The sequence below is a fragment of the Corvus cornix genome, chromosome Z, assembly GCF_000738735.6.
Source record: "Corvus cornix cornix isolate S_Up_H32 chromosome Z, ASM73873v5, whole genome shotgun sequence".
Taxonomy (NCBI): Eukaryota; Metazoa; Chordata; class Aves; order Passeriformes; family Corvidae; genus Corvus; species Corvus cornix.
The window spans coordinates 9,549,041-9,574,297 of NC_046357.1; the positions used below are offsets into that span (position 1 = coordinate 9,549,041).

At 37.4% G+C, this 25,257-nt stretch overlaps 1 long non-coding RNA gene across 1 annotated transcript in view; it reads right to left on the reverse strand.

The window, feature by feature from the left end:
- Window positions 1–6,250: 6,250 nt before the first annotated feature.
- The window catches only part of LOC109144050, a 28,965-nt gene continuing 9,958 nt past the window's right edge, over window positions 6,251–25,257 (reverse strand). The window contains exon 5 of the long non-coding RNA XR_002044532.3: window positions 6,251–12,103. This is a non-coding gene — a long non-coding RNA (uncharacterized LOC109144050). The remainder of the gene's footprint in view (window positions 12,104–25,257) is intronic.

Below are 25,257 nucleotides of genomic sequence, written 5' to 3' on the forward strand. Positions count from 1 at the left end.
GCAACCTGTCAGTGGCATGCATCTGTCATTTCTGTTATTAATGAAGGCCCTGGCTGAAACTGACAGCTGCATTATTAAAATGGAATCTTTCCTCCGTAGACCACCCGTGTGTGTATCAGTAGGGCTGTAGGCTAATAGTGCTGATATTTAGCTATATAATTTTTCAGATACAGGAAAATCTAGACAAATCTTTCTAAGCTTTATGACTTTTAATCTGATCGACATTGCAATGCAAACAAAAACAGCAGTGATAGTGCTGTCTGAAAAGGGCCAGTGGAAAGAGTTACTAACTTAATTTTAATCAGCTAGCTTTAAGGAAAAAAAATTTTCATGTAAGTCATGGTTGCTTGAGGGTATGGGGGGGAGAGGAAGACTGAAATGATAAAAAGGCCACTGTCCATTCTGCTATTGGTAATTTTCTCAATAGATTTTTGTATTAATGATGTTCATTTAAAATAATCCATATGCCAATATTTGTCTAATTCTGTCAGCCTACTGACAAGGGAAAAAACCATTTCCCTTCACTGTTAAAGTCAAACCAGATTCAATCAGATGTTTTGTTTTTGTTACATGGACTGGTTTGTCTTCTCAAATGGTTGTAACATATCAATCCATCTGATAAAAGGCAGTTTAAGGAAGGCAAAGCTTGGCATTTTGATCTAGTTTGTCAAGGCATTTTTTCCTTTGCTTTTGAAATATTCCAGTATCCTCTGACAAAAGCAATATTTTGTATTTCACCCTAGAATTCATATTAATGGATCCTTAAAATATAATTACCCAGGACAATGCCAGTTGGGAAGAACATATCTCACCTGTCTTACTCTGTTGCTGATGCTGTGAATGTTTTGCATCTGAAGCAGCTTTACATTTTGCAGACAGAGAGAGAGCATTTTAGTGGTCAAAACAGTTGAAAGGAGGATTTAAGCTGAATTCACTTGACTTTTTTAAAGCTGCTTCTCTCTCTGCTGCAGGACTTCTTTGCATTTTTGTGACTCTTTTGAAAGCATATAAAATTAAAAAGAAAAGTCGCTACTTTTGACAAACCTACTTCAGCAAAGAAACATCCCGACCTTTTACTCAACTCTTGCTGAAGGGCCTGCAAAATAGTTTCCCATTAGCTGCATCTAACTGAAGTTTCCATGTTGGCATTTAACACTAGGCACATTTGTTTGTCAAATTTGCTATGGAAAGTCTGATTATTGGGAAAATTACTAGGATCTGCTCCTTGCTCTGGGACTGAACTGGTTTGACCCCTTTTGGTTGGTCACTTTGTCAATTTCCAAAAGCAGATTGTGTTTCTGGATTCCATCTTTCATAGAAGCTGTGTAGTGAGTCGTCAATGACACTTACGCTTTTCTGACTCCTGTATGTACAAGACTTAAAATATACTTTCTTTATGTAGTGTCTCTGTCAAATAAGGACGTAATTACTCAAACTTTCCTTTTAATATATATCCAGATTAAATACCATAATGAAAAATTCATTTAAAGGCTCATGAAAGTAATTAATATGATCTAATGCCAATGTTTGGTGGTCGTGTTTGGTTTGCCTGGTAGAAAACATACAAAAGTACCAGTCGTGACCTCAAATGATTTATAATCTATGGCACTGACAGTCAGACAGAGAGGTAGTGTAACAGAGCCTGAGCTAATGAGCTGTGCTGCAGCTGGAGAGAGGAGTCAGCAGCAGAAATTAGGAGGTAATTACCCAGTGGCATAGATGAAGAAAAGGCAACATCAGTGGGACTTGGCTAAAAGCAGTTGGAAACATTCATATGGAATGTCTTACTAATTCTCTTGTTAAGTCTACGTGGAAACTGGGTCGAGATTCTGTGTTACCCTCTAGATTTCCATCTGGCAGTCACTTTTTCCAGTAGGAATATTAGCTTGCTAACCTAAAGACCTCACATTCATGAAATAAGAAGTCGCCCTTAAGTAGAGAATTTTCTTATGTAATGGATCTACTCTGTAAAAATGTTTTTACATTTCAGGTTTAAGTTCAGATTCTGTGTATTTAAATACAAAAGGCTGAAGAACAGAGAAGAAAAAGGGCATGTAATAATGCAACTTCATACTTGTGGGACAAAAGTAGGGGACACAGCAAAAGTTAAAATATTAGATTTCACTATGACTGAGTCATCTCTTGGATAACACAAAGTACACTAGGGGTATTACACAAACCAGTAATATAACTAATTTTTGAAAAATCACTTTGCAGATCATTAAATATGTAAATCACCTATAAAGCAACATTTGGGATGTAGTATAACTAAGCAGACTTTACAGTGTTTTCTAAAGATTATTTGGAAAGAAATGCCAGCATTACTTGAGAACATGGTTTTGAACAGCATGCTTTAGGATGAAGGGCCTTACATAAGGGGACAACAAGAAATGAGCACACTATCATTTCTAATGTAAAGCAAAATCTTTCTATCCTAGAGGAAAACAGCTAATCAACAGCACTGTAACCTTGGGACTACACAAGCCTGAGGACTCCACAAATGCTCAGTCGTCATTTGGGTGGATATGGAAAGAAAATCTGTTCTTGACTCAAGTCACCCATGATTTCTTTTGGAATTTGGTATCACTACTGGGAGGAGGCAGTGCATGTTCTTGTAGAATCAGGAGCATCTGCCAACATGATAGGCCCCGTTCCGTGCCAGGTGTTACTTTTTCAGATGGTAACTCTGGAAAAGACTTTGAAAGCTGTTTTTCGTTCTTATGTATTGGCTTTTTCACTATATTGTTAGAAATACTTTGTTATTATTCAGAGTCTGCAAAACAGTAACTTTCAAAATTATAGATGAGAAATCTTAATAAGTGGTTGGTTTTCATTAAAGACAGGAGGTCTGTGTTTTAGCGTACATCTGAACAGGTTACAAACACAAACATCCTTCAGAACACTCAATATTTGCAGAAACATCACTTCCAGTGACTACCATTGATGCCTTTTCTTGGTCTTAAAATCAAGAGTCATACACGGTTAGAAGGGGAAAAGGGATTTTACCTTGGTATTTATTTTAAGGATCCTTAGGTGTACACGTCCAGGTCATATGCATCGAAATGCACCCCGCCGAATGCCCACCCCAAAAGATCTGGTATAACATTATAGGTTTTACTAATTAGCATATCTATCAAAGATTCCCCAATGAGAGGCTCAAGTGAGCCCCCCTCCCCAAGGAGGCCTTCCCCTGGATGGTTCTATCTTGGTTTCCAGAATGTGTTCTGGAGAGGACCTTGTGGTCTGGGGCACATTGATCCCTAGCTACGAAGCTTCTAAAATGTTTAGTCTCTTAGCTTAACAAACAAGTCCAAGAATGTAGGGAAAAAAGCACTAAGAATATAGAAGTTGTAAAAAGGTATAACAGGGGTATAAAAGAAAAGGCAAAAATCTTCATGGCATCACCACTAGACAATGGATCACAATTCATCTAAGAAAAATTACCTTTGTTGTCAGTTTCTATGTGGCAGATTGTTCTTATTAGTCATTATATGGCCCTAAAGCTGCCTTAAAGATAGTACACTAGACAGTCAATTTAGAAAATACAGTTTCAAAATTGAAATTTTACTTTCATCAGTAGTGTTTATATAAAGAAGAAGAAATCCTTCACTTAGAAATATTAATTAAAAGTTAAAGGACATTTTAGTAGCACAATTATTTCTAATAGCAAAAGTGTCTTTGACCATCTTTCAGGAACTCTCCAGTCACATGTAATGATACATCATGGACTCTGTTACCATTCCAAGTCATTGTAATGGAAAGAACGAGACAAAGACTATGATCCCAGTGGGAGGTCTGCTATTCTTGGCCTTTGTTTTCCTTCTGCTCTTTCATTTCCAGCTATGGATTCTTCTCAGAAGAGTGGAGTAAGAAGATCAACAGCTTTATTGGGTACACAGACATAATACATTCTGATTCTGATCTTGGATATCTTTGTACTTTTTAAAAAGGTTGACCTAAATAAATGAGTAGCAAATAATTCAACTCCTCAAAGAGACAAAAATGTGAATGTTCTCTGTTTAACAAAATCACATAGAAACCAAAATATCAAATCAAGCAGTTATGCTTTCTTGCGATGCATATAAAACTTAGATTTTCCTTTATTGGAAGTATCTGAAATTCTTCCTCCTAAGTAGAGGAAAGATAAGAAAGATGATAATAATGGAGATTTCACTTACAAAAATTCATGGACAGCAAATCAAGGACTCTAGAACATTTTTCTACTCATCTACTTAGCTGTGAACTCTCAAAATCTTGGCTAGAAGAACACTGAGGAAGGAAATGCATGTTTTAAGGAAAATACAAGATTAGAAGAAAAGGACTTAAATACACTTACTCAGTACATTTACTTTGTACAATTTGCACGCATACTATAAACAAATAATACATTTGGATGCATACAGCTACTCATCTTTGGCATGTATGTATGGGAGTGAGATGCAGCCAACACACAACTGTGCAAATAAGGAACACAATGTTGCCTAGAAATGATGCTTTTCTCTGAAAAGATGAGTAATATTCCAAGATGAAAACAATTAGTATTGGACTCATATCATATTTTTTCCAATACTTTCAAAAGAACTGGAAAACCAAGAGACATACTACAATAAACTTATAAAAACAAAAACATGAAAGGAAAATTAGTGAAGCTATTGCGAGCTGAGTATCTAAATTTGTGCTTCTGAGTCTACAGTAAAGCTGCTGTATATTAGACTTTTCCAAAGGGCTGAGATGGCAGCATCTTCTATTGAAACTGACATTTTTGAAAGTGTGATGACCTACTTAATTGCTTTCACCTGGATTTCAGCTCATAATGCTAAATTTCCATGTTCATTAGTCTATGGGAAAGAAGCAAATGCTCTGCAAGTAGTAGAACATTATGAAGAAAGGAAATACAAAGAGGAAAGATAAATATAGTAGTAAAAAAAAAACAACCCAGTGTTAAATAAATCAGAGATGTCAGCTTTTACCTCAGTTCTTTTGGTTATCAAGAAAAGCAATGCTGTTATTTCTTATATGCTTGTTTTTTCCAGAATACCATGAGGTAGGATCAAACCTAAATGTAAAACATATTCAAATGTTCATTTGACTGTGGAAACATCAATGAACCTGACCATTTAGCCTTCTCTACTCTGTTTACTTGAGCTACACATAGATTGAGTCTTCTGAACAGCCCATGACCAGTAAACATCTGGGAATCTTTTCTGTTTTAACAAGTGATCGTCATCTTGGATGCTAAGAGTATACTGTTCAAAGCCCGCCAAAGTGTCCCTACTTTCCTTGTTTCCTGAGTTTAAATACACAGTGATAGAATGTAGAATAGGCTCAATTTAAGTTTAACGGAAGTTAGTTTATTGTACTAGGGCACTCCTGATTAAAATGTAGTTCTCCTTTACTTCTTTGGGGGAATCCTCTATAAAAATAAGTAATTTCTATATGCATTTTTATTCCAAGAATGTATCATAGAACTTTTTGTGTACGAACATAACATACATTTAGGAAAATGTTAAAATATATGTAATATATATATTTTGCCTGAGGTGCAACTTTTTGTTGTTACACAATACGTTATGTATTGCCTGATTCACAATCCTTTGTGGTTATCTTCTGATTGTTATACCATAGCTCTAAATATTCACAATAAACAAGAGGAAGCACCAATCTTCAGTGGAATGCATCAGAGGGAGCAAGGCAGAGATCAGATATTGGCATTCCAGAAAAAGTGACTAGATTAATTTCCTTGCAGAAGACTTTCTGGCAGTAAGGGTCAGGTGTCCCCCATGCTGTGTAGAAGAGTGCTTTCACCCATCTCTGATCCTGCTCCAACTGCTCAAATCTGTGCTGCTTAATACAATCTCCTGTGCCATAGTGATATAAGTTAGTTTGTTTGGGTCTGTTGGTTGGCTTTTTTGTTTTGTTCTGGTTTTTTGGTGGGGTTCTTTTCCATTGATGGTACAGTTTAAGTTCTTTAGCAGTCTTATTTTCCTGTGGTCTAGTTATGGAAAGTCTGGGACCACTACTTTTCCCACAACAGATTCATCCATAGATCACCCAAACAGAAGGAAAAAGGAGATCCTAAAGGTGGGTTTGTCATAAATCAGGGAGAAATCTAGGATTCAGACCTCAAAAAAAAAAAAAAAAAAAAAAAAAGAAAAAGAGAAAAACAAACAAACAACCAAAAAAAACCCAGTCACAGCTAAATAAAGAACCATTTATTTTTGAAGGGCAAGAGAAAAGAAGGGCTGGGAATTGTTCTATTCATAATTTTAGGGAAGCATGCAGTTTCACACAGCCAGGTTCTTGAAGACCACCTGTCTGCCTAGGTAAGTGGCTTCAAAGAGCTGCTTTTCCACACCAAGCAGAAACTATTATTAGCACAGGTACTTCAGTCTGCACAAAAAAAAATGTTCAGACAAAAATACAGTAAGCTCTGAAAACAAATATATTATGACTGCATGCATATGCTTTCCTGCTTGCACAAAATTACTCCAAAAGGAAAGTAAAAATAGCAATATCAATAGCAGAACAGTACATTAAACAGGGAGAGGAATATTTATCATGGCTGATCCTTGGTAGTGTAGTTACTTAGATGAGCTACCAGATGAATGACTGCTGGTCTTGGCCAATGCTCTGGCAAAGAAAAGACTTGGTAAAATTTAAACTCTTATTTGTCTGAAGGTATTTGTACCCAAAACGGGTCAATTCAGCCCAGGGTTTGGGCCTACTCCTATATTCCTTTTTGATGAAAAACTTACACAATGTAAGTGTCTGTGCTTTCTGGAGTGTCACTGTCCAAATTCTGTCACATACTGGCAGATGATGATTTAGCCTAAATTATTCAAACTCTCATCACCTTTCAGTTCAACATGAAGCATTAAGTGCCTAGGAAACACGAAGTGGTATAAAACATTTCAGATTGTCCTTCTAGTAATACTGGCTACTGTATATGACTCAAACCTGCATCCCATTCTCTACAGTAAAGATAACAACTCATCAAGTTTGAAAGAGTTCAATAACCCCAAACCAGTATATTAACATTATCACCTAAAGTTCTAGCCTTCCTTTAATAAATTCCTGCTTCTGAGGCAATGGCACTTGCTAGAGAAAGGCTAAAGACTGTCTGTGAAGCAACAGGCATTTTCAGGAGATGATCCAATGGCTTATAATGCTTTACCTACAAATGAAGGACTACCTTAATACCTTCTGCTCTAAAGTAATTTCTTCAGCATTTAGTTTTTGCCTATACTATAAACATGCAGCAACATTATTACTGAAACAAACTCTAGACACAGCATTTCTTGTGCATATGCCACTGAGGAGAAGATGTGAGAATGAACATATGGCAGATGTTACTTATGTTGCTTAATGCATTATTGGAAGGTGTTCAAATGTTGGGGTGATAAGATATCATATGGAATACAGTAGAATAGAGCACATGCAGCAACAAAGCCTAGGAAAGTGCAATTGTTCTGCAAAAAATTCTGGGTTTTCTTTCCCTTTCCTCACAGCAGCATTTTCCCCGATTTAATTGACTCACTCTCCCTATATACTGTAGAAGAAATGGGCAAGTTATTGTGAAGTCTTTTTCCTCTTTTTCTGACCTTATCTAAACACAAACCTTTGAATGTCTTGCCTTTTATTTCTTTTTTTTTCCCTGGGCTTGTGTGGAAATTTGTTCCCTTAATGTGGTGTTTAATGGAGATATTTTACTGCTTCCTCTAATATGTTTATGGTTTGTTCTGATATGTAGATAGATTAATAGAACTGAGGGCCCAAGCTGGCCTCCAGGTCACCTATCTAATCTGACTTCCTGCATATCATGAGCTTCGAAGGTTATGTCTACATATTACAAAGCAGCATGATGAAGAGATGCCTGAGCTAACTCCAGAATCATAAATATTTTTGTCACATCATTATGGCATTCCTCCTGGGATGATTAGCTCAGTTGGAACACTGTATAACATAGCTATACCACTGCTGGATACAAGCTAGTATTTCTGCATGAGACCCCAAGGACACCCCAATGCAACATATTTCAGTATGAGGCTGCTTTACTTATGTTGGCATCCCCTCAATTTCACCTAGTTTCTGATGCTTGAGACAAAATAAAGGTAATGCTGAATATATATGTGCTTTTTAAAATTAATCTTTGAACATAATTCATAATTTCTGTGGTTTGTAATATAATAGAAGATATGAGTGAAAAACTAAGAGACGAAAGCCTATCTGAAATATTCAGCTAGAAAAGTCCTGACATATATGAAGACAAGGTGATAAGCAGAATGTGAAATTATTTGTGTTGGTTTTGAAACTTGCATAGCAGTATGCAGAGGTCTCCAAAAGGACCACAGCCATGCAAAATGTTAAGCTGTACAAAAGAAGTAGCTGACTTTCTACTCCTTCCAGATCTTGCTCTTCTTGCATGTTGAAAATAAAATAGAGAATTGTTCCATGGGCAAAAGTTAGCCTTGAGGCTGTTTGGGATGTCTCCATGGGAAACATCCCAAACTAAGGATCCCAGGAGATCCCTAATTTAATCATTACATTGTATATTCACAAATAATGAATCTCAGTGATTCTATTCCTGAACAACTTGAAGAAATCCTGGCAGAAATGTGGCCTCTCTCATTACACTTCCTATAGATTTTTATTCATATGCCTAGTGTATGTTCAGGCATGTTCATTTTGAGGCTAAGGGCTTTCAAATATATCAAGTTAACAGCAAGAAAACAAGATAATACCCAGGCTTCACAGGCTTACTCTGTATTAAAGAGCCAGCTCCAGCTGAACAAGAATCATCACAAACAAGATAGTCACTGTTGTGATGGCAAACAAAGAAAGTAAATTGTACGAATTGTACTAAACGAGATGTAATTTTAAAGATTTGCTTAGTTGTTTTTCTGAATGAGCTTCCTCTTAGTTCTTCTCTCTACCTTGAGTGATTTAGTGCAGTGGTTCTTTCTGGCTTCTTCACAACCTTAGGGAGAATATGTAGTGGGCTAAAATTACATGGTTCATGTTTCAAAAGAAACACTTCTTTTTCTATATGTAGCCTAACAGGACGAATGTTTATGTCTATTATGCAGATGCAGAAATGTGCTATAATTTTGATTTTGACCTATGCTTCCCCTATCATCCTTGGTTCACAATCATCTATAACTTTCACACTGAACAGCAGTGATATGAATGTAAGAAGTCACTCCACTTTTCATCAGATTCCACTTAAGGCACTATCTGTCTTCCCATTGGTAGCCATACCATACAGGGTAATAAAAGGGATTTATGAAACACCAAACAGTTACAAATTCATGTGTAAGAATCCACAAATGAATCACAAATATGACTTGAAATTAACTGGAGTTTGAGATTGGTTTTAAATGCAGCAGTTTCTCCTTGGCTCTTTATTCATAACAAATATATGTGATCATTAAATGGAAAATATTTTTTTTAGAAAATAAACAACATATTTGTGAATGGGAAATAATAACAAAATATGTAAGTCTGGAACTGATGAGTTTGTTCTTAAGTTGCTTCTATTGCTTCTAACATGCTATTTGCCTTCTGGTTCTCAGTAGTTTTGTCCCTTTTCTGCCAGCTGAAATTTTATGCCACATGCCTGTTCTCCCCCTAATCAGCCATTATAGAATCATAGAATCTTTAGGGTTGCAAAAGACCTCTAAGATGATCAAATCCAATGATTAACCTAACACTGTCAAGTCCATTACTAAATCAATACCCTAAGTGACACATCTGCATCTACTTCTAGGGACAGGTGCAGCCCCACCTCGAGTCCTGGGTCCAGCTTGGGGTGTGACACCAACACAGAATATAGTGGGACAATCACCTCCCTCCAAGTACAAGGGCTTGACCCAGGTAGTGGATATTGATGTGTTTCCAGTCCTCCTACAGCAGCTCTTTGTTGTTGTTTTCTTCTCCAGGGGACAGTGGTTGGTCACATTTTTCTTCCCTTTGTAAGAATCCTTGGCCTCTTATTTTCACACTGTTTCTCCCTCTTGGCCAAGGCCCCTGCTTTGGTTTCCAGTGCTGCCAGGACTGCCCCTGCTGCCAGCTCTGCCTGCTGAGTGCACAAGTGTCCAGCTGGCCTGGTGAGGGGCTGGGGGCAGCACAGCAGGGGCAGTGCGGGGCAGCTGCCTTGCTCTCTACCCTTGCTGCTGTGGATGTTGCTGTCATTGCCACATCCGTGCTTTGGGCCAGGTTCCACTGTTCCGTGGACAGCAGGTTGTGTCCAGGGAACAAAAACAGAGCCAAGGTCATGGTCTTTCCCCCAATATAATGGGTTCTGATGTGTAGGGCTGGGCCATGGACTGTGGCTGTGCACAGTTGAAGGTCCCAGTGTTCTGCCCATGCCTCACATATGAGGGACACAAGGAGCATCTCTTCTGTAGAACTCCAGCTTTTGTCTCTTATGTGTTCCCCTCAGAACAGGTCGTGGGAGCTGTAGTCTTGCCAGTCTTCCTTTCCTTGGACAAGGCCCCCTCTTCGGTCTCTGGTGCTGCCAGGCCTGCTGCCCCTGTTGTCCCTGCCCACTGCCCACTGAGGGTATGGACGTCCAGCTGGCTTGGAGAGCGGCTGGGGGGTAGCAGGGGCAGTGCAGGGCAGCTGCCTCGCTCTCTGTCCATGCTGCTGTTGCCTGCTCACAGAAGGCAGGAAAAGCTGCTGTCTTTGTTGTCTCTTGTGCCTTGGCAGTGAGAAGCTCGAGGTGCTCCTCTTCCTGCAGCGTGGCTGCCTGTGGTCCATTTGCAGGCAGGAGGAGGAGGAGGAGGAAGAAGAAGGTGGTAGCAGCATGGCATAGAGGTAGCTGCCATGGCACACCGTCGTCCCTCCCCCTTGTCCTGGCAAGCCCAGCCATGTCCTGGAAAAAAATCTGAATATGAATCAGTCTGCTTGCCCTCTTCTCAAAATTAAATTTCCTTGACTGGAAATTTAGTTGGACTTGACCATCAAAAGAGACAAAACACAAGATAAAAAACTAAATTGTGTGTATAGTCAAAGTGTTCTGGTTTGTATATGATCTTGAGGCCTAAATTTGAGCACAGATTAGATACACATACATACACAAAGCGAATATGGTTTCTGTTGTAAAGATAGAGTGCCATTTTATATTTTTTTAGATTTGGTCCTAAGTCTTTACTTCCAGCATATAAGGGAGGGGTTTTTGTTTGGTTAGTTGGTTGGTTGAGGGTTTTTATTGCAATTTGGATTTGGGTTTTTTTCACTTTAGCTGTATATAATTGAGCTTATAGTTAACAGCTAATGTTCTTAATTTGGAACCTCTACACCCTAATAATTTTCTATAGACATTGAGTTCATCAATAGAAAATCTCACATTCTGCAGGACACTATGAACTATGCAGTTAAAATGTAGAGAAGGTCCATTTCAAACAGTGAGAGGAAAGTCACAGCAGCAGATATTCATTGCCTCATTCCATCTACCATTTGAAGGAAGAAAATGTCTGTTTCTTGTCAGCTTGCTGTAGGAAGCAAAACAGGATGTGAGAGCTGCTGGAGTATGGAGAAAAAGGCACACCAAATATCATTCTTGTCAAGTCCATTGTTTGATCCATACTTCTTTTCCATCTTTGCCTATTCATATCATTTAAGTTTTATCTACATGAACGTGACATCCAGCTCTTGAACTCACACTCAGTTTTCCAAAACTTCTAATTTACATCCTGAACATATCGCTAATTATCCTCTAAGCCTATTCACATAGTAAATAGTTAAAATGCTTTCAATAACTTCAGTTCATGTGTTTAGTCAGTGTTGTCTCCATAAAGCAACACGAAAAAAAATCTTCCATAAATGAATTATTCCATAGCTTTCAGAAGTGTTATTTATGCAGACTTTTTGTCTAGATTTTCATTCAACGACTCTGATGCTCCTAGTTCTTGTACCATGCATTACAGGATTTTTAAAATGTAGTCTCAGGGACTCAAGTGCCTCAGCAGGGACCTTTCTGTGCTTTCTTTGTTGCCTAGTGGTCACAGGCTGGTGTTATGTTGCTTGCCATAAGAGATGTTATGGTATTTGGAGAGGTTTTTAAAGTCGATATAAACTTAGCATCCTGTAGGTTCTTCTTTGGCTAGAAAGATGAGGGGAAAATAATCATTAAGAATTGTAAAGTTAATAAAAATCCAGACCAAAAGGTGTCAGCATTTTCTTAGAGAGTGAAGTTGGGAGTTTGGGTTCCTTTAACAGTTTGTGAGGAAGGCAAGGCAAAAATGCTTGTGGCATAAGTTTGTTTACATAAAATTGGCTAACATTAGTAGATTTCATGCAACTATTTAATGAGACTTTCTTGCTTAGAACTTGAACCCAGATTGATTTTTATACCTTCCAGTGTACAGGAATGATGCAGGGCTGAAGAGATAGACAGTACATAGCCAGTGCTATCTACTGTAAGTACCTATTTCACAGAAGCAGGGCTATGCCATTGAAGAAATGATGTACCATATTAAAACAATCAAAAAATTGTCCTATAAGCCAAGTTCCATTTTTTCTTTACAATATACTGAAAGGAAAAGTACACTTCTTTTTTGTCTTTTTTTTAAAGTGTGATCTGTCTCCTAATACTCATTCAGAAATTGGGACTTGCAACACAAGATGGAAATTGTTACTTTCACTCCTGTGAATGAGTTCACCTACCACTGGATCTTGTGCACATGAATGAACAAAGCCCAAAAGCTTCCTTTTCTTCACTTTCCAGCAATGAGTCTAGCATTACTGCCTCTTACCTTGCTTCCTTGACTCCTTTAGATCACTGCGCAGTCAACAAAACTGTCACCACAGAGTACGTTTTGGTGAATGTAATCTCACCCCAACAGTATACACAGGTCACACTGGAGGCAGGGAGTAACAGGAAAAAGAATCTCCTCAGATCCAGGTCTCTAAACATTGACCTCTGAGACACAGTCAGGAGACAGCCCCGTGTGGTTCAGCTTATTTAGGTAATCATTCACTATTATAGCAAACACTTGTACAGCTGAATCAAAGTTACATTTGCTTTCTCAAGAAGGTACTCAGGTTTAGTTTATGGGCGTATCCAAATATTGTTAATAGGAAATGTTCTTCACTTAAAAATCCTTTCCATGACCAGAAGGGTGCATTGTCTGCACAGGATGAATTACTGCCAAACTTGAGACTGTGAAGACACATACCATGTACCATGGGTGGAGCCTGACTAAGTACTTCAGTGTTGAAATAATGGCATAAGAAAGGCATCTTTTGACTGCCTATTGTAACAGTGCATACCCTCATGTGGAAAGCATTTTTACACCCTATTCATCAAACAGAAAAGCCTCCACTGACATTGTAAACAGAAAGATTTTAAGAACCTCACACAAGAAATCTGACTGTAAAAGTTTATGATACTACCGAAACTCCTGTTGATGTCATGTTGGCAACCATGGAAGTCATGTTGACTTCCTCAGTATCTGGTGCTTCTACACTTGATCAGGTCAGTGGTGTCTGAATACCAATACAGGAAGAAAGGGAAAGGCACTTCTATCTTGCACTAGAGATGAAAGTTAAGAAGCTTTAGGGCAATGGATCTTAGAAAAAACACTGCAGAATTGAAAAAAATCAACAAAACCAACCAGCTGACTGCAGGCAATTCCCAGCAGTTAACTCTGATCTCTGGAAATAAAGGAAATATGAACATTTCATGTAGAAAGCTTGGAACTGCAAAGATAGGACACGAGGAGTTTTAGGACACAGAGTCTGAAGACCAATTCCTTGTGAATGTAGAAAAAACTCATTATTACCTGTTTCTATATTGTCAGAGGCATGCATAAAATTTATCTGCTGTAACTATACCAACTAAAAGATTTTGTAGAAATCAAAGAAGCAATACATAGGATTGCTTCAAAGACAAACTGAACTGTGGTCCAATGCAATTTTCAGTCCAGCTATTATTTTTATTTAATTCATATGTTAGACCTAACTGATATCCACTTCAAGATTGCTGTCAATTTTCCATCAAAAATTATTTCTCAGTATTTTAGCACAGCTGTTCAAACTATAATTTCTTCTCATAGAACAAATATAAAAAGGAAATTAATCTAGAAATACTGAAACTTTACCATATGCTATGGTTATTTTGACATAACTTCTTTTGCCACTGCAGAGATCTGTTTTTCAAAGATTCATGAACACACCATGAATATCTAGAGTTCAGAAAACAGCCAACTATTATTGTGAGAAATTACATGGTTTGTTGATTGCCCCAATAACATTCAGCTGAACTATTGGTTAAAATGGTTTCCAGAAGTACAGTTCCTACTTGAGTCTTTTTTGCAGGCAAAAAATATAGTCCTACAAAAATAAAATCTTTTTTCATCACTCAGGCTAAAGAAGATACTTTGTCTTGTGGTCATACAACTTGCTTTTATAACACTTGTCCAGCTGTTTATAAGATAGCTTCTTTCCTGCAAGCTGGCATAAATCTGTGCTCTGTCTACTCAGTAGCAAGAATTATATACAGAGCCATATCTGAGGTATTAAACCATGGAAAAAAACCCTATATGTATATGAGGAGGCCTATCAGTGGTAGTTAGCAGTACTTTTATTATTTTAATTTTTATTAAATCTGCTGTAATGAGATTGCTGTAGAGAGGAAGCTAAATTAATGTTTTGCTGATTTGGCACAAAATACTAGTATCTGGACAATATTAGGAAAACTACTAGGAAGGCCAGCTGAGGAAAGCGTTCATCATTCAGGCCTGAGTGTGTTTGGGGCATAAACGTGTCTGTATTTCATAGAGTTCATGGCATAACATGTGGTCTGGCTCTGCCAAGGCTTACTTCCTGTTTCTGAATCATAGCTGCAGGATAGTTAAGTGTGGAATATTGGCATGATGGGTCATCAGCTGGTTGCGGAAGACAGGTTGGTGTAGCTTGATTCCTCACACATTAACACCATCCTACACAGGATGTCATTCTGGCCCCTTCTTCTTCCTTGTATACACCTAAACCAAGTGCATTCAAAAGGCAACTTTTATAAATTAGAAACATTGTATATCCCCATTAAAGTTAAGACTTGAAACAGGAGATAATGTTAATCCAGTATGAAACAAAGTAGTTAATGCATTACTGCTTATGCCTCTATTTCTTCCAAAAGAAAGACACTTCTGTTCCATCAGAAGTGCTGCAAACATGTATGAAATTACTTTTGTCATCTCTATGCAGCACATAATTTTTATGGATGCTGTGTTAGCTCCTTAATATGTGAAAGAGTAAAAGATATTCAGATTTTAAACATTTGAATGTAACTTAGGTTGAATTAAGCAGCAGATCAGATATCCCACAAAACCAATCTAGAATTTCTAATTATTTTCCAATTACATTTATCATTATCTAATGGAATGTGGAATGGAATTAAGTGGAGTAGGTCAACAGTCAAACTACTAGTTCTTGAGAAAAACCAAATCTTTCTCATCTAACCCAAGCATTAAGGAGGGTGATTGAATGCACTTTAAAAAATATTTCAATACCCTACTATTTACATTTATTTTATTATTCATCACTTCATTTGTGCAACTGAGTTTCTTAGAACCTTGTTTTCAACTTTTGTCTTCATGTAAAGTTCTATATGTTTCCAGAGTAAGGTATATGTCTGGTATAAACAGATGTAGCTGTAGCTTCCTGCAAACAAGATTGTAGAGTGCACCTTGTTATAGAAAGCCAGCTTTTGCAGATTTTTCAGTGAAGCACAAAACACTTCAGAGACAATACCTAAGGTATTACTTTAAGACTTGCATTATTCATTATTAAATTTATACACAATGTCTTTGTTCATATCATTTCTGTATGTTGTACTAGCCAAAAAGAAAATAACCCAGTGTCAAGGAATTTAGATCCTCATTAAACTTTCTGTGTTGCTGAAGATATAATGTTGTTGCATTGCTGCAAAAAAAAAAAGCCACGTGGATCATTTTTTCTTTTCGTTTAATCCAAACTGATCTGGAGCAAAACAAAAGAAAACCAAACCAGACCAAAACAGAAATATAAACAAACAAACAACTCCCACTGCAACAAGATATTAAGCCAAGCCATTCACAGAGTTTAGATTTAAATATATTTGAGAGTAGAGAGGAAATGCTGAGGCAACAAGCACAAGTTTTTGTAGAACATAATCTCTAAGAAACTTTGATTTATTTGGGTTAGAGCATAAGGTACGTAATTGCTCATTGTTTAGATTACAGGGAGGAGGTAACTTCTTAATGTATTGCGAGCTTTGAGTATAGGAAACAATTAAGACTAGGCAAGCGTTGAAACCTAGTCAAACAAAGACAAGGGTGCAGAGAATACAGCTCCTCTGACGGTTCCCTGCTACCTTTAACTTTGCCATAAGTGATGTAGTGCCAGAAGTATTTTTAATAAAAATTTAAATGCAATTCTCATTCATATAGCTTAAGCAAAAGTGACCAACAAATATTTACCAAACAGATCTTATATAACTTCTAACATATATTTCATGTGTGTGTGTAGACATAACACCTACACCCACACTTATACAGATTTAAGGGAAATTACTAATTTCCATGTCTAATACAATCCTGGTACATTTTCACAGAAGTATTTTAAATCAGATATGGATTTAGCCCTCTAAATTTACTAGACTTGAGATGTTAGTCTATTCTAAGTTAGAGAGGCTTTGCTTGCAGAGCAAGCATAGACCTAAATAAGGACTGAACCTGCAAAATGGGAACAGAAGAGAACACTGTTGACAGCCTTGCTAACCCAGGCCTCTAGGCAAGTTTATTCGGGAAAATGAACACTGTTAACTGAGCAATACCTGTTGGATACTAATAAAATACATTGTTAACTTGCTATGAGTAAGCCTGAGGAAAAGACAACTGCCGGAAGAATTTTAATATATAAAATGTTCACTTCTTTTCTCATTTTCCCACATAATTTCCCAAGCTGGCATAAAGAATCAAGACACGTTCCAGTGACTCCTGTGCAACACTAATTATAGTTTAGTTAATAATTCAGAAGTCATGGAAATTTGAGAATAGCTTGTATAAGTAGTATGTGCACTGAGCATCACAAAGATCTTTTCGAGACAAGTATTCTTAGGAAATATAGGGCAAATCAATTGAAATTATTAATTTAATGTGCAGGTGCATTAAGATTTTTTTTCCCTTTAGACTGCCACATTCAAGGCCACGGTGGTTTTATTTGAGTTTAAGCTAATCCTATACTAAATAAATAAAAGCATCTTTATTTCTGTAAGAGGTCTCAAATAATAGGTAAATCCATTAATATTTTATGCATTACCTCTGGTTGATTCCTCCTAACTTTTTCTTTCCTGTTTAGACTAGTCTGAGCATAATTTTTTGCCCCCTAATCAGGTACATTTAGGTATCTGATTTAGGTATCTGATCACTACACTGATTTTCAGGCACACCTGTAAGGTATGTAAATTAGAAGAGTCCCAGAAAAAAAAAAAAAAAAATCTAGCAAAGCTCACAATAGAGCTGTCCTCCAAAAGATCTTTTTTTCCATTTCTGCAGCACCGATATAAAATGTAGCTCTATGAGCAGTAAGTGAATACAAATCTTAGGCCTGTTTGAAATAACAGCAAAATAGGTAATTTTCAGCAATATGTTTTGCATTACATTGGACAGAACATGAAACCAGAAAAACAACATAAATCACTGTATACCGTAAGTAGCAGTGTAACAGTGCTATAATTTATGTCTGTTTTACACAGTACTTGATTTCATTCCTGAAAGCCTGCATTTTATCCTTGCTATGCTCCACAATCTGCTTTGGAAACACCTTGCTAATTTTAATATCAGTTTAACAATTATCCCAGAGAGAGAAATGACATCTAGCTGCAAAAGAGAGGCACTAAGGGACTGAAACAAGGTGAGCCAGGAAAGAAAAAAACTACAGTAGATCCAGACAGGAAGGGTCACTCTCTTGGTTTTCCCCAAGCAAAGAGAAGAAGCAAGGAGAGTGATGAGGAAAGAAATAGAGTCATGGAGAGGGCAGAACATATTAATTTAGTTAACTCTGCATGCTAGAACTGTACCCATCATCCAAGAATGTCAATCTGGGTCTATCAGGATGGAAGCATAAACAGCAGTCCTACCAAAACTCAGCCTAGTTTAGATGCATGAATATTTTTTTCAGGGCTATTTTGTCTTGCAGTTTCTACCCCCTTGCTTTAGGGTTTTCTGTTTCCCTCCGCATTGTATTAGTGCTTGAAGAGAGGAATGCAGTAGAACAGCAAAATGGAAGATATTCTCTGATAAATAATATGTTTTGGAGTTACACCAGGAATGAATAAATTAAATGACTTGATATCTAAAGCAGACATTCCATTTGCAGTTTGGTCACACAAAAGCCAACTCCAGTCAAGGACAGCGAAGATAGTGCTCTTTTCTAGCACTCAAGTATATACCTCATATCTATATTGGAATTACTGCTAGTGATTCTTTTAGTAACTGGAAATTAGCATTTCCCTGCACCTTGTTAGTTTCCTTCTGACAAGTAACTTTTCACCCTTTTTATAAGTTTAACATGCAGCTAAAGTTACACTGTCCTGTTCTTATCTAAGGATGCAGCTTGATGTTACCACTAAACTGATCTAATCATAAACGGTTGTCAGAAAAAGCAATCTTGCTTCCTCTTTTCTACCACCAGCTATTTCTTTCCACCCCTACACCCCCCCCCCCGCCTTTGCACTAGCAAGGTTTTCCTTCTCCTCCTTTTTCTTTTTTCTCTTTTTTCTTCTTCTCTTTTTGTGTTTGTATTTCCTCCCTTCTTCCCTTCCTTTTTTCCTTCTCTCTTCCTCTGTCCCTCCCTCCCTCTCCCTTCCTTCCTTCCTCTTTCGCTCTCTTTTTCTCTGTTCTTTCTGAATCACAGCGGCAGGGCTGAGGTGCGGACCAGGGCCAGAGCCCGAGGAGAGGCGCAAGCAGGCGGGAGCAGGAGGGGTTCCCCGAGCCGCTGATCCCCCCCTCCCCGAGCAGGAGGAGCCGATCCTGGATGCCGGCAGAGGGAGCGCACAGCTCTCCTTCTCCAGGGCCTTCGGAGCTGCCCAGCGCAGTTCAGGGACGCAGCAATACGTGCGGAACAGGTTTGCGCGGAGAAGTCCCGTCCCGTCTATTACAGAATCAAAACGGGGATTTAAAGCAAGCAATGGTTTAAACTGAATAATTACTTTCGCCTTGTCCTCATAGTAGATTTCATACTAGTCAAATAGAATAATCACTGTTTATTTAACCGTTTGGTCAGAATTCACATCTGGGACGTGCCGTAAACAGACATGAAATCATTTCTAAAGAGCAAGGAGGTAACAGACTAACCGTTCTGAAAGAGCCAAAAGCGGCCTTGCAGCTCTTACAATTTCCATAAAGCAAGTAAATTTATGTAAGAAAATACATGTGAGCTAACACAAATAAAGCAACGTTCATGCAAAGTCAGGAAAGCCAAATGCTAAGCTTTAACTTCCTTAGTTTTAACTCTTCATGTTGTATATCCTGTAGTTTTTATGGTAGACCATAAATAACAAAATGATACATTAAGGTTTCCATTTAATAAGGAAACCAGGAATAGAAAATAACACGTGTATGACTTGGCCAAGTAAACACTGTGGAAACAGTCTTAAATTTTAGTGTTTCCTGAGTCTGGATTGAGGATGTTTTAGACCCACATCTGGATCAAATGATGTGACTTGAGTTCTTCTCAGACATGAAGCTGCGGCATAAGATTCATTCTTACACTAGTATAACCCCACTGCACTGGTTTCCTTTGGTTTGGTTTGGTTTGGTTTGATTTTTTTTTTTTCAAATTTGGGGAAATTTACTGTATTTAGATTGAAAAGAAACAGTAAATTTTACCAGTGATGGAAGTAATTTTTAAACATAGTATCACACTGGAAAACAGGTGAGAAGGTTAAGAAAAAACATCACATCTCAAGAAAAATTATGCTTCTTGAGACAGCCACACTTAAAAAAGCGTGTGCAGTTGATTGCAACTGAAAATTATCTGTCTTACATGAAATTACGCCAGGACTACTACATCAGTTTTAAGTGAATTGTTCCATATTTACACAAGCACAAGTGTGATTAAACAACACCTTTGGTCAAATCTAAAATACAAGATCATACTTTTCCAGAGCATACTTTTTTGACAAAAACATCTGTTCCACTTTTGTGGTACTCATAGCAGAAAACTCCCAGGGTGAAATTCTGTTCTCTTATTATTTGTATAAAACACCATTATCATTTTTAGGGCTCAGCTGGAGTCTCTGGAATGTGCACCTCTGACTTGGTTTAGAGCTCTTAGCTTTGAAAATGTCTACAGTCACATTTAAGAGAGGGAAATGTGGGTGCACACAAGCATTATGTGCAGATCACTAATCGGAGTGTATATTTGAGATCCATGACAACAAAAGAAAAACCAAGTTGTATCTGGTGTACTGTGAGTACTCTGTAAAGCATCCTAAGCAGGTAGCAGTCTTCCACAGCTGCAGTATGCCTTAAAAAGAGCCAGAATCAGTTTTGAACTATGAAGTATTCAGAGTAGGTCTGGTTACGGTGATGGCCTCAGATACATTATCACACCCACCCTGGCACATCAAACTTCCCTCAGAGTCGGAGCGAAGTGGATTAGAAGAAATTTATCTTTCAGCTTCCTAGGCCTTTCCCACCTGGACTCCAGATGCCCCCCAGGGGGGAGGATTATTTGTTCTCAAGCCTGTGAAGGCTTATCCCTTAGGCACATGCCTTGTAGGGTGGTGTCCAGAAGATGGGTCTGGGAGGAATTGGTTGAGATTTGGGACTGAGATTGCATCAGGAAGCCCAGAGGTTTTTCCACAGTTGCACATGGGCCAGCTACCTGAAGTACCTAGATTTCACTACAGCTACCCCAGCCCATAAAAAATAAAAACAAATTAACTGCCAGCTTCACTGTGAACCATTTCAAACCAATTTGGGTAATTGGTCAATATTCAAGTAACTTCCGAGCTCCATTACAGAGTTTACTTGCTGCCACTAATTAATAGCTTCAGTTGCAATCAAAAATCAATGAGTAGGCTAGTGTACAGTAGTGTAAGAGTTACATTAGTAACTCTTACAAGAGTACATTAAATGTGATTGAGAAGGAAAATGCAGTTTCTGGTAGCCAAAACAAGCAACAGAGTAAAACTGCATCACATAATTTCAGGTTATATGTTGGTAAGCCCATTATCAGAGCACAGACACTAAAATAATGTATTTCCTGGAGAGTCCAGCACCAGATTGCAAGAACAGACTCCTCTTAGGAGAACACACATCCTACCTGGGGTGGTGAGCCAAGGTTTTTCTGCTTCTGCCAGCACTGTTTTCTCTGGCAGGAAGAGAGCTTTTACAAAGGGCCCTCACCAGACCTATTGCTACCTGATCTTGCCAGGTTATCAACTGTGTTACAAATTCTATCTTTATGGTTTTTTTCCCTTTTAGTATATTTTTGATCTATACTTAAAATATTCTCTGCAGTACTACCAGAGCAGAGATCACTAAAATAGAGATGACTGACTTCATTATTTCAACTAGTTAGCTACAATATGAGTCATTGTCTAACTTCCCAGCACAGCCTGATATAAGTTGCTTGCAGTGTGTCAAGTCTATCCAGAACAGCTAAAATGGAAGAAATTGTACTTTATTACCCTTTGAAAACTGATTTGGAAACATAATCACATATTTATGGCTTTCTGATGAGGCTGCCGCTAATGAGGTTAAATTCTTTCTGAAAAGTCTTGAAAAGTTAAAACTGGCTTGTTCAGCAAAAGAGCAAGTGGAAGAAGGAAAAGGAGTATTTTAAATATACAATTGTTTCAGGGATTTATAGTGCCAGTGTTTTGGAACCATATTATTCATTAGTCTCTTTCTCCAAAAAAAATTGGTAAGAGTCCAAAACTACAACCTCTTCTTTTGAAAAATATGCCTAAGTTAGACCACTTTATATAATAAAAAGTTTAATCAGTTATAAATAAAGTGTCGCTTTTTTTCCCCCTCACAGACACAGGGGATCTTAAGGCCCCAGTTTCACACTTAATATTCCATCAGTGTTTATTTGCATCTACTGTAACAAACATACCCATAGTAACAGAAAAATATTACAATAATGGAGTCTTGCAGAGAAACCGTCAATTGTAATGACCAGTTTTTAGTGAGCTCCAGATAGGAAACAAATAACATACAAAGCATAACTATAATACCAAACATGAAATACAGAACAGTGGTAAATCATGAAATTAAAATTATGCTTCCTGCAATAAAATGATCTGTGCTGCAGAGAGAGACTTTTTGGTAGGTTTGGAGTCAGCCCATATATGAGAGGTTTAGCACAAAGAGTGGAAGGAGTTTAAATCATTTCAGCCACAGTGTTAGACTAAGACTCTGAATTTCAGGAATCAAGAAAGAGTGCAGGGTCTAGAAGATCACAATGTACTTTCTCTAGGATCAGTCCAACAAATCCTCGCTGGAACTGTCACAGACATAGTTCACAATTAGAAAAAGATGAGTTAGTAAGAGCCCATTTCTGTGGCTAGGAAGAATAGTGGTTTTCATTATCAGGTTTTTTTACCTTTCTTGGATGCCGATGGCATTCAGCAAGGATTTCTCAACTTTGTTTCAGTCATTATTACAGTAGCAGAAAATTCAGACATCTAAGGATGTCAGACAGGTTGTGACAAAGTAGAAATTTTCCAATCCAGTAATCACAAAGGAACTGGGATAAAATACTCAAGCATGTTTATAATCTGTAGGCATTTAGTATTTTATTTTATATAGCAAAGGGTTGGTAACTCCACTAAAAGTAAAATTTATTAATGAGAGGATTTTTTTTTAAAAAAAGTGATAAAACTCCTTTAGGTTTCCTTTGGCTGAGATCCTAACATGGGACATTTCAGCACATTTTACACAGTAAACATGTGAACACAAAGAACTAGGACAGTTCTCAGTTTGCATCCCAACAAAAATACGGGTTTTATGACTAACTAAAATCTATACTGTAAAATAATGCAATTGGTTATCCTGGACATACAGTGAATATTTGTAATATAACTGCCTCGTCCATAATTCCTTCTCAAATTGTTATTTTACCAAAAACCCATAATTTTTCTTGGCTTTAAAGCTCCTGCTATACCAAGTTTTCTTAGAGTCATATCATAATCCATTTTTTACAGCAGAAATCCCTAGGGAAAGCAAGTGGAAATTTCAAAAGCTCTTTATTTCAACAGAGTTGGCTCATCATAAGCAATTGTCTCAAGTACAGTTATTTGAGTTATCTTAAGGCCAGAACCTTAGTAAACAGGAAAAAGTGATATAACTAAGTTTATATTAAAGTATCTTGTTTGCAGCATTACGTCCTGTTACCAAACCTGGCATATATTGTAACTGCTGGATGATTACCCAAGAGAGCTCAGTCATTAAACTGAATTTTCCTGCGCTCATTTTTTCATTCATTTGTGCCAAAACCCTTAATTTGAATCTACCTAAGCACATAGGAATGCCTGTCGAGGAAGAGATTAATACTTTTTAGTTCCTGCTTAATACATTGTCCAAACCTGTTTTGACCATGAAGGCAAATACAACTGCCCAAATCAATATCAGATTCACCATAAACGTTTATCATTCCTGGCAGGTGACCTAGAGTGGCTGTCAGCAAAATAATCACTAATTTGTTGAGACTTTTACAAAAGTTGGAGCTCTCTGTCCATATTCTGACATGTTTAAATGACAAAGACACACATTGCTGTGTCCACCAGCCTTGGTAGTTGAGCAACATGAAGTTAGATCAGGAGTCCCTATAGAGAAGAAGCAGGACCAACAACAAATAGAAAGGTATAATTTAGTTTTTTTCATAATAGATTTTAACAAATTAATTTTAAATGTGGTTGCAGGAACATGCATTCATTTCCAGAAAGGCTCTTTCCTGTAATTTGTGAGCTACAGCTTCTCAGCAGTTGAGTGCAGCCCATGGTGGATGACCTGTACTTGCAGCATCAACTGTCCCTCAGAGAAGACTTCAGCATGCTCCAACCCCCTCAGGAAGTGGGGAGAAGGACATCAATGCTACCTCCTCGACTTTCTTTCTGAGCTACAGACCATTGTCAGTCATCAGCTTCAGTGGTCACCCTGCTGAAGAGTCACTCCACCAATTTCAGCCATGAGCGAGCATAAGGTAAGCAATTGCAGCCCTTTATTTCTACTCTGCCTTGCTAAATCTGCAATCATCCAGCCTGGTGTGGTCAGTGACACTATCTGCCCAGTCTAAAGGACCTCAAAGACCACCTACTCAAACTCAAGCAGATGCAAGTGGGAGTATGGTGATTTTCTTAAGAAGGGTGCTCTTATTTACTGACTGATAGGAGAGGGAGGCTCTACCAACGATAGGTCATCTGTAAGAAAGTTTTGAAAAATTGAAAATTAATATGTTATGGTGTTGGCAAATCTTTTGCATCTGGTCAGTTGTCTATGGTTTGTATCTTTTCTATATGTGTCTAACAGGATGACAGGAAATTAATATTTAATGTCACAATTCCATAATATTATTTTAGAAAATACATTTTTCTAAAAATAAAATCATGTTCTTAAATATCTTACTGATATATGTTATAAAATAAATTAGTTTATGGATTTTACAAAATCATATCATAAATTCTAAAAATAACATTATGAGAATTATAGATATAGTATAAAATTTTTCATTTCGCAATTATTTATTTAGAAGGGGAACAAATGTGTGCTGTTCAACAGGTAGGTATTTATGGAATGTTCTTCCAACTTTACTGGGACTTCCTACTTGTAATATGATCCTTGCTGGAAAAGTTTGCACTAGGTATAACCTAATTTTTTAGTCTTTGTTACATTTATATGGTATCACTAAAACCACAGATGTTAAAACGTGTTATTAATGTACAATAATTACAACTGCTAAAATTCAATTATACTAAAACATGAATTAAGTATTTTCATTGTAATGAAGAGCAGAATTGGTTTTCCATCTCTTCTAATAAAAAATCTGCCCAACTTTTTAAAAAAATCATTGAAAATACTCAGTGGATTGTTTTTCACTGCACTTGTTTGACAACTAAGGAGTGAATAGTAACTTAGTATTTAGGTAAAAATCATGGTAACATTGTAAACAATTGTGATTGTATTAGTACAGTGAGTATTTTAATTATTGATATGAATTTAATTATGAAACTGCAGCTATTAAACCCATGGCCTTTAAACCTTT